At 40.1% G+C, this 12849-nt stretch overlaps 1 long non-coding RNA gene across 2 annotated transcripts in view; it reads right to left on the minus strand.

Annotated features, from left to right (window-relative positions):
• Positions 1 to 12849, minus strand: part of LOC103476476 (uncharacterized) — a 39091-nt gene that overhangs the window by 6459 nt on the left and 19783 nt on the right. Inside the window, exon 3 of one of the 2 annotated variants that reach the window (XR_535477.2) lies at positions 11272 to 11692. The exons of the other annotated variant lie outside the window; for it this stretch is intronic. This is a non-coding gene — a long non-coding RNA (uncharacterized LOC103476476). Of the gene's footprint in view, positions 1 to 11271; positions 11693 to 12849 lie in introns of those variants that run through there. 2 annotated transcript variants of the gene reach the window in all.

The raw sequence follows: 12849 nt of genomic DNA on the forward strand, positions 1-12849 counted from the left end.
CCCCGCAGGATCAACGATGGAGATTTTTGTATTTGCGTTGGATGGCCTGGATTTGGGGGAGACTTCTCTGGGTATCTACTCCAGGTAGGGTTGGCAAAAATCATACATTCCTTTTAGTTTTTGAAAAAACATCCGCATTAGTGGACGGCCCATTCTTTGTAAATGGTTTTGCATTTCTTCCTTGAGTGATGAAAGAAAACAGCATTTCTTGACTTATTCCAGTCTAATTGTTAAATTGTAGCCCCAAATTCAACTAACCCAAACTACTTATTTCAAGTGCAACTCCTCACTTCAGTCTACAGTCTATCTCTCTCTCTCTCTGAACTGAGAAACTGAATCAGTGCCAGGGTCAGAGAGGCAGTGCAAACATCCAGGTCTCAGCTAAGGGCCTGCTGGTCCAGACCGCACAAAGCACCCTGCCTCAACCTCAGCCAGCAGCCCCCCACCCACCTCCTTCCCCTTCCCCCCCACCTCTCCTTCCAGAAGGCCACAACAATCCCGTCTTTGTCGGCCAATGATTGATGACACGGAGGAATTTCATTCACGACCGCCCGGTGTTTTTGTGTTACCGTGACGACCAGGTGAAAACAGAGTGCACCGGGGGTATCGAGTTTCACAACCTTGATCACAAGGGAAAAGTTAAAGAGAGGGGGGAAAAGAAAAGAAAAAAACGAAAAGCAACAACTGAGAGGTCACTGTAGTCGTTAAACAAACAGCCATCGCTGTTATCTCAGGAGATAAGCGCTGGGAACCATCGCGGTTCGCCGTGTGACGTTCCTCCACAGGTGGAGATGTGAAGGAAATTATTTTCTCCTCCACATTTATTTTGCTTTTTTCACACGAGCCTAAAGGCATTATTCTAAGAGCGTTTGTTTAGGTTATTAATAAATCCCACAGAATGGTCAGATTTCGTCACGCACAAAACACAGAGACTCGATCAGGAAGGAGAAGACGAAAAAAAAAAGCTGCACATCACTTATCAACGTAAATAAAGGCTCAGTTGTTCATCCCACTCACACTCAGACTCACTCAGAGCACATCCACTCACATATGGTACTCTCATTTAATGGATATAGCAAGTTGGTAAAGTGCCCCATTAGGAGAGTCCAGAGCCTGAGCATAACAAAGCTCTAATGCAATATTCATGTCTTCTCATTTCCTCCATTCCACAACAATAGACCTCCACATAACATGCCTCTATATAGACTTGTAAACCGCATCTAGATGCGGTTTTCTTCAAACAATGGATCACCTTATTCGGAAGATGATTAATGGATTTGTGTGATCACTTGTTTGTGAGATGTAAAAGTTGGGAGATCTGAGCAGACAAGCGTGGCTGCTCAGTTGTTTTATCCAAACGCACAGGATAGAGAGGAACATGCAACAACCAGACAAATCATCTTGGGTTGCATTCACAACAGCCCTGTTTAGTTCGTTTTAATCAAACTCTAGTTTATTTGGCGGGGGAGGTGTGAACGCGCAGTCAAACTCCAAAATAGCTAACTCTGGTCGCCTGGAAACCTATGTCTGGGACGGGAGGCTGCTCCAAAAACAGGAAGCTGACTACAGCGCAGGGCATTCTGGGTAAATAAAACAAACAAAAAAACCCTGTGAGTCTTCTGCTAGCAGAGAAATGGTCTGTGGTTTTTATCCAAACGACGAATGAGAAATCCTCCAACTGCTGAAATCTGATTCCATTTGTTTACATTTTGTTCTCAGTTTCTTCTTCAGAGGTTTTCGTGTCAATTCCTTCAGTATTTTTTGGTGCAGCGCCACCACAGGCAGGGAGATGAACAGAGTTTTCCAAAGGTTTGACATAGTTGCAGTGTGAAAACCAACCTCACCAGGTGAAAATGTTACAAAATGTTACTGGATTATGAGGTGTCAAGACATTCTTAAACTCCTTCCAAAATTAACACCTTGAACTTTTTCACATTTTGTACCTTACAGTCACAAAGAAAATAATTCATGTTTTTTTCACTTATAACATTTCCCCATGTTACAAGTGAAATAAATTTTGAATCACCTGTTTTCTTTGGTCAGTGTCACTTTCTATAGATCATTTTGATTTTAAATGAGCACAATTGTCTACGATTTTCTTGGTTGCTGAGTTACCTGGAGGCAGACAAGAGACGGGTCAGACAAACAGCTGATTCAACCAAAATTAACGTGACTTTGTTATACTGGAGGACAAAATGGGGACAAAAAAAAAGCAAAACAATTCTCAGCCAAACTCTCTCCAGTAACGAACATAGTTTAGTCACATGAAATATTCTGCCAATGAAGCACTATGGCATAACTTAGACCTCATTTCTCATGCAGCAAATTAATGCGCGATGCTTGATATCCTCATTGGAGCTCCGATCCCGGTATGAATTATTCACCCCAACTCCATTATTGAGCCTGCCACTTAGGCTGATGCTCCTCTTCAGCTCCATGAATACACACACAACAGGCTTCCAGGTCCAACACACACATATGCCACTAAAACGCACAATTACCTGCTGTGTATGTGCACAGGAATGTCATAATAAACTTCATTTATATTTATACACCACATAAATACCAATAAGACGCATTAATACAATAAAACGCCACACGCATTGCATCGCCAAGCAATGCTAGAAGAAAGTTCCCCGTGGAGCGGAGCGCCATTCCTCTTGTTCACAAAGAGACACACAGAAACCAAACAGGGTCCTCTTTCTGTACTGTAATCAGCGCCGTGTTGAGATCATCTCCACTCCCAGCAGGGCAAACACTGTAATGTATCACTCTAAAGTGTCATTATTGACTTCCCTTTCAGTTTAAAACGCAGCTCCTTTATCAGCGGGTAAGTTGTTATCAGCTGTTTGTTTTGCACACAAAACCGCAGGCCGAGTCGAGGGAGACATGAGGAAGCGACCTCTGGCAGCCCCCGGACTGTCGATGACAGCTTTACGGCCGATGATCGGTATAAAACTATCAGTTATAGCTCGCCGCACATAAAAGTAGGACGGTTATCAAATTCGCTTGCGATCAAGCTGGCAGTCGGCCAGAACGGCAAGGCAACTTTCGCAGAACAGCTTGTGCATTAAATTTAGGTGAAAAAGTTGACGCCTGAATGCAAGGTGTAGTTTGAGATCATGAAGCGTTCTCAGTTTGGATTTTGCCAACTTGAGAATGCCAACATCAGCTTGTTTGATGGGACTTCTTTAGGGTTAGAAACAGGAGTGTCGCATTGAGCAATTTACCAATTTAATGATAAATTAAAATGAGCTCGATAAGTTATATTCTGATGATTAATATACTTTGAAGGGCAATTCTGTTTACAGAGGCACTGTAATTTATCCGGTTTCTGGCCAGTGTCTGGCTTTTATTTCCATTTTATTGATTGTTTTTGGTGTTGCGCTTTGTCAAATAAGAAATAAACAATATTCAAATTCCTGTCAGTGGAGAGAACACAAAATTTAGACTGAAAAAAGTGTATTATACCTTCACAATGTTATACATAAATCATAATCAAAATCAAAGCAGCAGAGTGTTTCCTGTATATATTTTTCTAAAACATGTTGCCAAGGAAATGGTCTCAAAACATTATCATTTATCGCAATAATTACTGAGACAAATTATTGTCCAGCAAAGTTTTATTTGGCAGGCCTAGTTCCTCAACCTGATGCCTCATATTCGCTTCTAGATGTTAAATGTACCTAGGAAAGTCTCCAGAGACATACTGCATCTCAGCTCCAGTCTGGATTGCAACTGAGAAAAAGATGCAGCAACCTGTGAAGACTAACAAATGGCTAAGCTGTTGTACGAATCTTTGACAAAATACCTCTTGTCTCCACAGCTACAAACCTTTCCTCCTTTATCAAAGAGAACAAAAACTTTGGAGATTAGCCTGTGAGTCAGTGATTAACTTTCCTTACGTCTGCTATGGGCCCAGCACGCCGTTACTTCCAATAGCACCGGCAGCGTGATGCATTACGCTACGAACTCATTATGACCGCCGAGGGTTTCCCGACAGCTTGCGCGGTCCGTGGTGAGTCTGCTCTCCTGCAGCGCTCCAAGGGTTGGACACTGCTGCTAGCAAGCAGCACCGTGTGTGAGGAGAAACCAGAACTCCCCCTCTCTTGTACCACCGCATGTACATCAGAGCCAGGGTCACTTTATTACTGCCAAGAACAAAGGCACCAACGAGGTGAAGTGGGCTTGTGTACAAGGTCACAGGAACAGAAATTACTCTCGTCTCTTCCGTAGTTGCCTTCTTGTTACAGAATTTCAGCTAATTTAGCATTTTGTTATACATCGACATTAAAAACATAAGAGGCAAGAGGAGGGCTGATGGTTACACTCCTTAGTCTATGGCAGTACTGGAGGTAAAACTTATCTTTCTGGTGGGTTGGGACTCTTTTGTAAAAAAGAGGACATAAGCAGAAAATGATTGCAGCCAGGGCGTAAAGATGTGAAACTACTTGCTTACGTGAAGTTCTAAAATGTTACATTTTGCTGTTATTTATATGAAGTATTATTATAAAACATATCTGATCTGCATTATGTAAGTGTAGGAGCTTTTAGAGGTGAAACACTTCTTTTCTAAATAATTGATTGTTGCAGTTCAACAGTTGTTGGAACCCTGCTAAATAAAGTCAGATTTTATTACGTTAGCATAATTTCACATTGATAATTTTGCTGCAATTTACCAACAATAAGCCTTTTTATTCAATTTTTTATGATATAATTATATAGATATGTACCTATCCAGCATCATTTTCCACATTTGACTTTTTAATTTTTTTATCTGACCATAAAGGCAAGTTTTGGTTTGTAGCTGTTTTCTTGTTTACTCCCCCGTTTACTTTGCAAATTGCATGTTCTCTTGTCTTTAGCGTAGGAAAGAGATTGTGTTTTATTGTTTGTTCAATTCTAAGGTGGTTCTCAGGAACTGCATTTCAAGATTAGGGTTTCGCTTTGGCTAAACTAAAAGAAGACCTAGCTTGTTAAGCATTTAGCTGCTAACCCTAATTACCAAATGATGGTTACTACACAACGATTCTCTCAACAATTACAAACCATTACTCTCTGTTTTTTTCTCCTGGGGACACAAAATGTTAACACAAACAGTTTGGGAGTTGGGGAGGATCTTTCAACGCTGTTGAAATTGACTTTGCTCCATCAAATAACTGAACAACAACTTCCTTCCTTGCTTCACAATTAAAGTCTCAAACACTAAATACAGGCTTGTTGAGCTTAACGAAAATTGGAAAAGGTTTGGATTTTATTTTTGGTTTCATTTATTTTACGGTGACAAAGGCCCAACGCATTTTTAAAAGGTTTCTTTTTGCATGTTTTTAGCCGCAGTGCTGCAGGTGTTCAGATAAAAATTCTCTGTCTGGTTTGAGCTGTAGTCTCGATCCACAACAGCACTCCATGAAGCACGCATATAATGAACAGGGATCCGCTGCCAGTTTCTAGCCAGAACCATCCATCACAAGGAAACTGGATCTGCGGGGGCCTCCATTTCTGGTTTGGCGATGACCAACCCACCCGCACAGAGTGGTCCGTCAGCAGCAGGCTAACACTAACAAGAACGGCAACGTGATACAAGATAAGCTTTCGCCTAAGAGCTCTTGGGTTGATTCCAGTCCTCCTTTCATTGTTTTGCCTTGATTTTTTTTTTTACCACCGTCTGATTTCAGGCTGAAAGGCATTACGTCAGCTCTGAAGAGGCTCTAACTGAAATGTCAGCAGGTGTAACTTTTAACGTGCTGTTATTTATATAAGGGTTTTTTGCTTTGGCCTAAAAAACTGAAAGCAAAAACTAAGGAGCAGCTCTTACATGGTCTGTAATGTTGGAACATGAAACCCGGCTCATGGTCCGATCATCTCCTTTACTAAATGTTCTTTCCCTTGTTAAAATTGAGATGACCGAATTTGGTTTTGGAAGTTGGATATGTTGTTTTGACATTTGTGTGCTCCGCCATTTCCTTAAGGAAAATTGCATAAAATTATGTGGTTGGTGGTCATAAATTTGTCTTGAATATGAATTTAGAGCAGTTTTTATGCATCCATCTATACTAATGTAAGAACCAATATTATATGCACTCATAAAGCAGAATGTGACCATTAAAATGATTGCAGTTTGGTTGATTTCTAGTAAATATTTCTAAGCTGAAATGTTGGTTTAACAGGAAAAAACAAAAAAACTTGAGGGAAATTACAACAAATGTTTAAAATATATTTACAAATAATTTTTTTTTAGTGCATATGTCCTAAGTTTACCATTGACATAAAGTGCTAGCAAGGTTCGCTTTGGTATTAATATTATTGCTGAGATAATTGAGACGTAACACCTCAATAAAAAGTGAAGAAGTTCTTTCTGTCTATCCTAATAATAGAATACACCACTGCAAAGGCGTGTCATTAACTAGCAATAACAGAACCAGCCTTAAGAAGCTCAACTTGCTGTTAGCATTAGCGCTGTTGCTAATGTGGCTACAGCTGGATGGCAGCTTAAATTCCTCCTCCAGCAGAAAAACCTTTTCTACCACAGGTTTTTGTTCAAGTTCCCAAGACTCTTACTTTCTGATTTATTCATTTATAATGTCATATAATAATAGGCATTACAGTTAAACTGTAACTGGATCAGACATTGTCTGGACACAACAAATGAATATGGAAGCTAACCGATTCAACATCTGCTCCTAAATACTATTCAGAACGTTTATCCTTGATGTGTGACAAAAATTTTACTTCGTTATTAAAATTGTATCATTATTTAACATTACATTTAGAAACTTGTGTGTTTGATTGCAATTTGGATCATTTTAATGGTGAATATCTGATACCCTCCTCTTTATAGTGCACTCTTCCAGTTTAATTGCTTTCTCCTTCGTCATGCAGCGTGCGATTCAGTTTCCTCTTCTCCTCTCTATCAAGCCACCTCAGACAGCTTTATTCACCTTGTCGGTTACCACCCATTTTAAAGTTAAGCCATCCATGCTTAATGTTTATACTTTGTAAGCGAACTCCCTGTGACAAACCAATAAAAGACGATTTACTGCTCACTAGAACCCATGATCTGGATTATCACAAAATTCCAGCACAGCTCCCTTCGCTTTCGCTCGCCTATCCCTGTACAGTAAGACACGCGGGCTTATGGCGTATGTGTGCTTACTCTGCAAAGGTAATACTTCTCAATATGCCCATTAATCCCTCTCGTCGAGGCATGGGAAACGGCCAGGTCCTTAAATCAGCAACAACGCCGGACTGCGTGCAGCGGGAAGAGGAGCTGCTGCATCCAGCGCCCCTGGCTGACCCTCTTTAAATAGGATGTCTGGATGTGTTATGAGGGCTATTGTTTCCTATAAACATCTAGCACTGGGGCAATAACAATCGCATCAAGCCAAATGAAGTTATCTGAGAATGGGATTAAACTCAGCATGACCCCACTGTCTGCTCGGCTCACAGGCCCTCCATTAATAATGCCTAATCTAATCAAGGAGCTAAGATGGATGGATGGCAGTCCTGCGCGTGTGTGTGCGTGTGTGGCGGAGAGTTTGGGAGGGCATTTGATTACTGCAAGCATGTTTATGTGTTTGTATGCATCTTTTCATGTGTACAGCTCTTGGACTTGTATTTGTTCAGACAACTTTTCTCTATTTTTGTGCACACGTTAGTTTTGTGTGTGTGTGTGTGCGCACACTACCTTTGTTTGTGCGTTTAAACATTGACGCATACTACGTTGTGGGGACCCACTGCTCCTTGTGGGGACCGAAGCCTGTTTTTGGGTCAGGAGTCAGGTTTAGGACTAAGGTGTGAATTGAGTTTTGGTTGGGGCTAGGTGTGTAATGGTTAGGGTTAGGATAAGGTTTAGGCTGTAGAAATGAATGGAACTCAATGGAAAATCCCCACAAAGATAGCCACGCAAATGTGTGTGTGCGTTTTGCAGCCAGGTTCTGTGCCAGAGCAGCGTTCTGATCCATGTCTGATTCAGCGGATTAATGGGCTCAAACAAGAAGAAACAAAGAAACAACAGTAGAAAAAGAAAAAAGTTTGGGTGTGTGAGAGAGGGCAAGAAAAATCAACTGAGAGGGAGAAACAAAGGTAGATTAAGAGGAAGAACAGACAAAGGAGAGGGGAAGATGAGAAAGCAGCAGCCATCGCATGGTTTCCTCCTCTGTTATCTCATTCTTGGCAGAGGTATGCCTTTGTAACTGATAGACAAACAGCCCTGCTATGACTGATAAAACCCGGTTGCAGATGGGGAGACGAAATTAAGGAGGACTGAAGGGGAACCTAGAAAACCAGGGAAAGAATAGATACAAGACGGGAATGGAGAGAAAGTTGGGATTGGAAGGTGTAATGGGATCTGAAAGGAGGCACCAGATGAGGAGGAGTGAGAAAGATAAAAACTGAATTAAAGTGAAAGCTAAGAATTAAGTTGAAATGGAAAGATATTAAATAAAATGTAGTCGGCCTTAAGACTGAATGCTGAATGCTGCTTCTCCTTGTTTGGTTCTGGTTCTGGGGATGCAGACCAGAACAAAAAGACCTGAGCGCCCTGGAAGGTTGATACAACAACAACAAATATTTAATGTATTTTAATGCTGAGGCGTTCAGTGATTTATAAACTAATACAAGTCTAATCTCTGAGCTACAAGGAGCCAATGTAAAGACTTTAAAGTCTTTAAATCTGGTCCTCAGTGAAAAAGCAAAATTACTCGTACCTTGTGCCATCATTAGATGTAACAAATGTTACTAAAGCTTTAATCCTGTGGAGACGCACAATCCAATAGGATCCAATTTGTCTCCTTAATCCATCACATATTATCCCAAAACTTTTGTGACGATTTCACTCAGAACAAGGCGATCAAGGCCCTCCAGTGGTTAGAGGTTCTTCACTGTGAGGTGAAGATGGTTCTTATCTGGATGAATTGTTGATTTGCTCTTATAGTAATTTTGGTAGACCAACCACTCTTCAGTGTTACACACACACACACACACACTAGGTTTTTTTCTTTTTTTTACTTTTTAGCCTGTGCCATTACGTTTACAAAAATGACATCAACTACCATTAGAAACAGTGTGCTGGTGCTTTCACTATACCATTATTTACTGTATGTGGCCCATCAACATTGATGTTATTTGGTTGCTTGCTGAAGGTTAACCTTTTTGAAGGGTTTAACTGGCAAAGAAGAATAAAAAACATCACATGTTCCTTGAAAGGACAGTGCATAGTGCAACGCTTACACAACATAAAAAATGCTTTGAGTTGTCGAAAAGGGCATTTCTCTGACTTAACTACTCAGCCATGTATCAGTCATGTCATAAAGAATCAAATAATCCCACCAACAAGCTTACCTTGCCATTGTCGGCAGCGCACTCAGTGTCTTCTTCTACTCTGCTCCTTCCCTTCTCTGACATAAACAACTCTAATTTACGACCAATAATATCCTGATTCAATCACCTGATTGATTTTGGACTTGTGTCCCACTAATAAATCTCAGCTCTTCTCTTATTGAGTCCTCCATCAGATCTCCACACTCTCCCACTCGCCCACCCGCACCAACCACACACATACGCGTGCGCACACTTATATATAGTCTAATGGTATTAGAAAATCAAAGTCTCTCATTTTGTCTCGGTACATCCGCAGGGCCCAGTAATAGATCTGGCTGTACTTATATCCGGAGAAAGAGAGGGGAGGGCGGTTAAAAGGGAGAAGAGGAGTAATGCGAGCGAGGCAGAGTGCAGAATAAGGGAGAAGAAGAGTGAACGGAGAGCAGAATCTGAACGTTAATAAGGTTGTACGGGGGCCTAATACGTGTGGACTGAGGCTGAATTCACCGAATTAGGGCATCTTTATCTGGTCAGCAGCAGAGCAACGGGAATAGTAAACCACAGCATGCGCTGTTCATAAAATTTTCTGCTCTGAGATAAGCCTTAATCTGCTGTGACTGTCGGCGTGAGTCATTGCAAATGGAGGCACCGGCTAGAAAAAAGAAGAAAAAAAAAAAAACGCCAGTGGAAGTAAAAACATGTGCTTTGGTTGAAGGAATGTAGAGTGTGGCGTTATGTGGACCGCGATGCGTCCTCCACACAGAACGAGGCGTTGCTGTTACATCAGCTGTTTAGAAGCAGCCATAGAGGATGAAATGTTTTGGTGCAAACGTGGATCAATCGAATTTAAAATTTTGGCGATATAAATGGTTTAACTTGATATTATGGTCTTCCAAAAATGGTCTTCCAAAAATAAATGTGTAAAACTGCGTCTGAAAAGCTAGTTACAAAAGATAAAACGATAAAACCTTGGCTGTAACTCTGTTAAACGACAAGTTAAACAATAAACTGTGCATCAAAAGAAAAGGTAGTGTTGGGTATTAGGGTACTATCTATTTTTTATTTATTTATTTATTTTTGTTTTTTGAAGGTTGAGTTCAACTTTACCAGCCTCAAACAGGTCGGATTATTGCAAGGTTAACTTAATAAAGAAATAATTTGAACAGAACTAGACTGATAAAGTCATTTATATAGGCTAAAGTATCTCTAAGAAAGAAATTCAAGAATAGAAGCAACACCAGTGGTGTCTTATCAGTCTGCAGAGCCATTCCTAAGGCTTTGGGACTAGCATGGACATTTATTGTATCGTTTATCGTGATAAATTTCTTATCATGACAAGAATTTAGATTTGTTGTCATGATAAATTCCAATAAATGCTGTTTAAAAATCCCCCCAAAGTGTCCCCATTGGCAGGATTGTTAGTTTTACTATTTTATCTACAATTTGTTCAATAAAAGCATTAAAAAATACTAATAAATTTGAAAATGCAAATACTGTGAGCAGTTTAGTGATACATATTGCACTTCTGTACGCGTATTACAAATTTAATATTTTTCAAGAGGATTTAAGTTAGCGGGGCTTTAAATGCTGTGACATACAGCCGCAGTAAAAGTTACGTAAAAAAGTTGTAACAAATATTTCTTTTCATTACTTTTATTGTTATCACAATGGTACCACAAAATATCGTGATAAAACTTTTAGTCCATATCGCCCAGCCCTTTTTGTAAACCACAGTGAGACGCATCATCCACAACATGGAAAGCTTGAATTTGGTCTTCAGATGCTTTTCGTAAAGAGAGAAAAAAAGCTACAGAGCTAATGTCATTACATTTTCACAATTCATTGTTAATCTGACTAATATGTTATAATTCATGGAAACCATCAACAACATTGGTTACCATTTTGTACAATAGTCCAATAGTCTGACAAACGAGCCCTTTGCCCAGTTGTGGAGGTCAGTCAAATTAAACCCAACACAACGATTAGCGCATGACTCTCTCATTTGAATACGAACATTATAACTTCATCTGAGTTTCCGTATTTGTTTCCCAATCTTGTTGCCGTCCACCTTGTGGCTTTCCAGCCATTAATATAATTAAATTCTATTGCAAACTTTGTCTTTGAAGCAAATTAATTAAGATGCTATTATTTAGCCATCGAGAGGTTAATGACCACCATTAGCAACGAGAATTGCAACCCCAGTCATTGGCCAAACTTGGTTATTTGGTCCATTCTGGTTATTTACTGAGCTGGAGATTGATGGCTGCTGATACTGCTGGTGACGCTAATTAGCTTTTAAAACATAACACACTCCATCACTGCTCAGGAGTCGTTGCAGCAGCCAGAAAACAATCCCGCCATCATTTGCTTCAGCCTGCGGACACAGAAAAAATCAGACTTTATGTGAGAAATTGTCTTCAAGTCTCATTGTTTTTACAGTGTAATATTTGTAGGTGTGAAACATTACGTAAGCAATGTGACAAGACTTTAAAAAAATATTAATTCTTTTTGTTGTTTGGCAAGGCTAAAACAAATTCCATCGGTCTGAACAGACTTTCACTTTTTTAACTTCTTGATCATTGAAGATATTTTAATTTTGGGTCAAAGAGGCAGCTTTTAAAATATGTATTTAAGTTTTTTGTTATTAAGAGGTTACAACAAGGTTTTTTCCCCTCAGTTTGAATAGACATTCAGTCATTTTCTAACTTCTGGATCATTGAAAATATTTTAATTTTAGGTCAAAGTCATTGAACCCTGTTTATGAAACAGCTTTTACAGTCCAAATAATTCGTCTTGCATTCTCTTATACGTTTAGCTCATACATTAATTTGCTGAGACTCTAAAACTAGATCTTACAATAAGATCCAACAAGGCAACAAATCCCATTTCCCACAAACACACCAATGTTTTTTTTTTCTTTTAACACTGACATGTTTAAGAGATAATAACATTTAGTTTACCCTATATTTCACACCTCACAGATAAATTAATGGTCAAGCATCATGATGTCATGGTGAGGACGCCCAGAACCCGGTGAATGTCACAGGCAGCCACAATCGGCGTTCTGATTGGACGACCCCCGGAGCTGCGGCCAATGGGAGCCACCGGCTCAAAACGCAGTGGGAGCCTGGGTGAGTAATGGCCTCATCTCTAAAGGGCATTCAAATGACATTGTGAGGATAGCAGAACTCGCTGCGATTTACAGCTGCTCCATAAATGTTTATTAGCTTTTCCTCTATTTATAACTTCTGAAAATCGCGATGGGCTCCACTCTGCCCTTCTCTGTCTTCACTTTTACGGCTCGGGTGAACATGCCCCGGCAAGCAGCTCCAACAGATATTTGCGAGTTTGCGTGTGAGTTATATGTACAGTTATATGCGCCTGCATTCATGCAGATGTTTTCATAGGAATTACATGTATAACCTTTTACATCAGAAAGTCCCATTGTCCTCGTTTCATCTGTGCTCTCTCTCTCTCTGTCACAGCAGAAACATGAAGATTAGCTCAGTGTTGGCAACAATGAAATATATA

This window comes from Poecilia reticulata, linkage group LG15 (assembly GCF_000633615.1).
Source record: "Poecilia reticulata strain Guanapo linkage group LG15, Guppy_female_1.0+MT, whole genome shotgun sequence".
Lineage (NCBI taxonomy): Eukaryota > Metazoa > Chordata > Actinopteri > Cyprinodontiformes > Poeciliidae > Poecilia > Poecilia reticulata.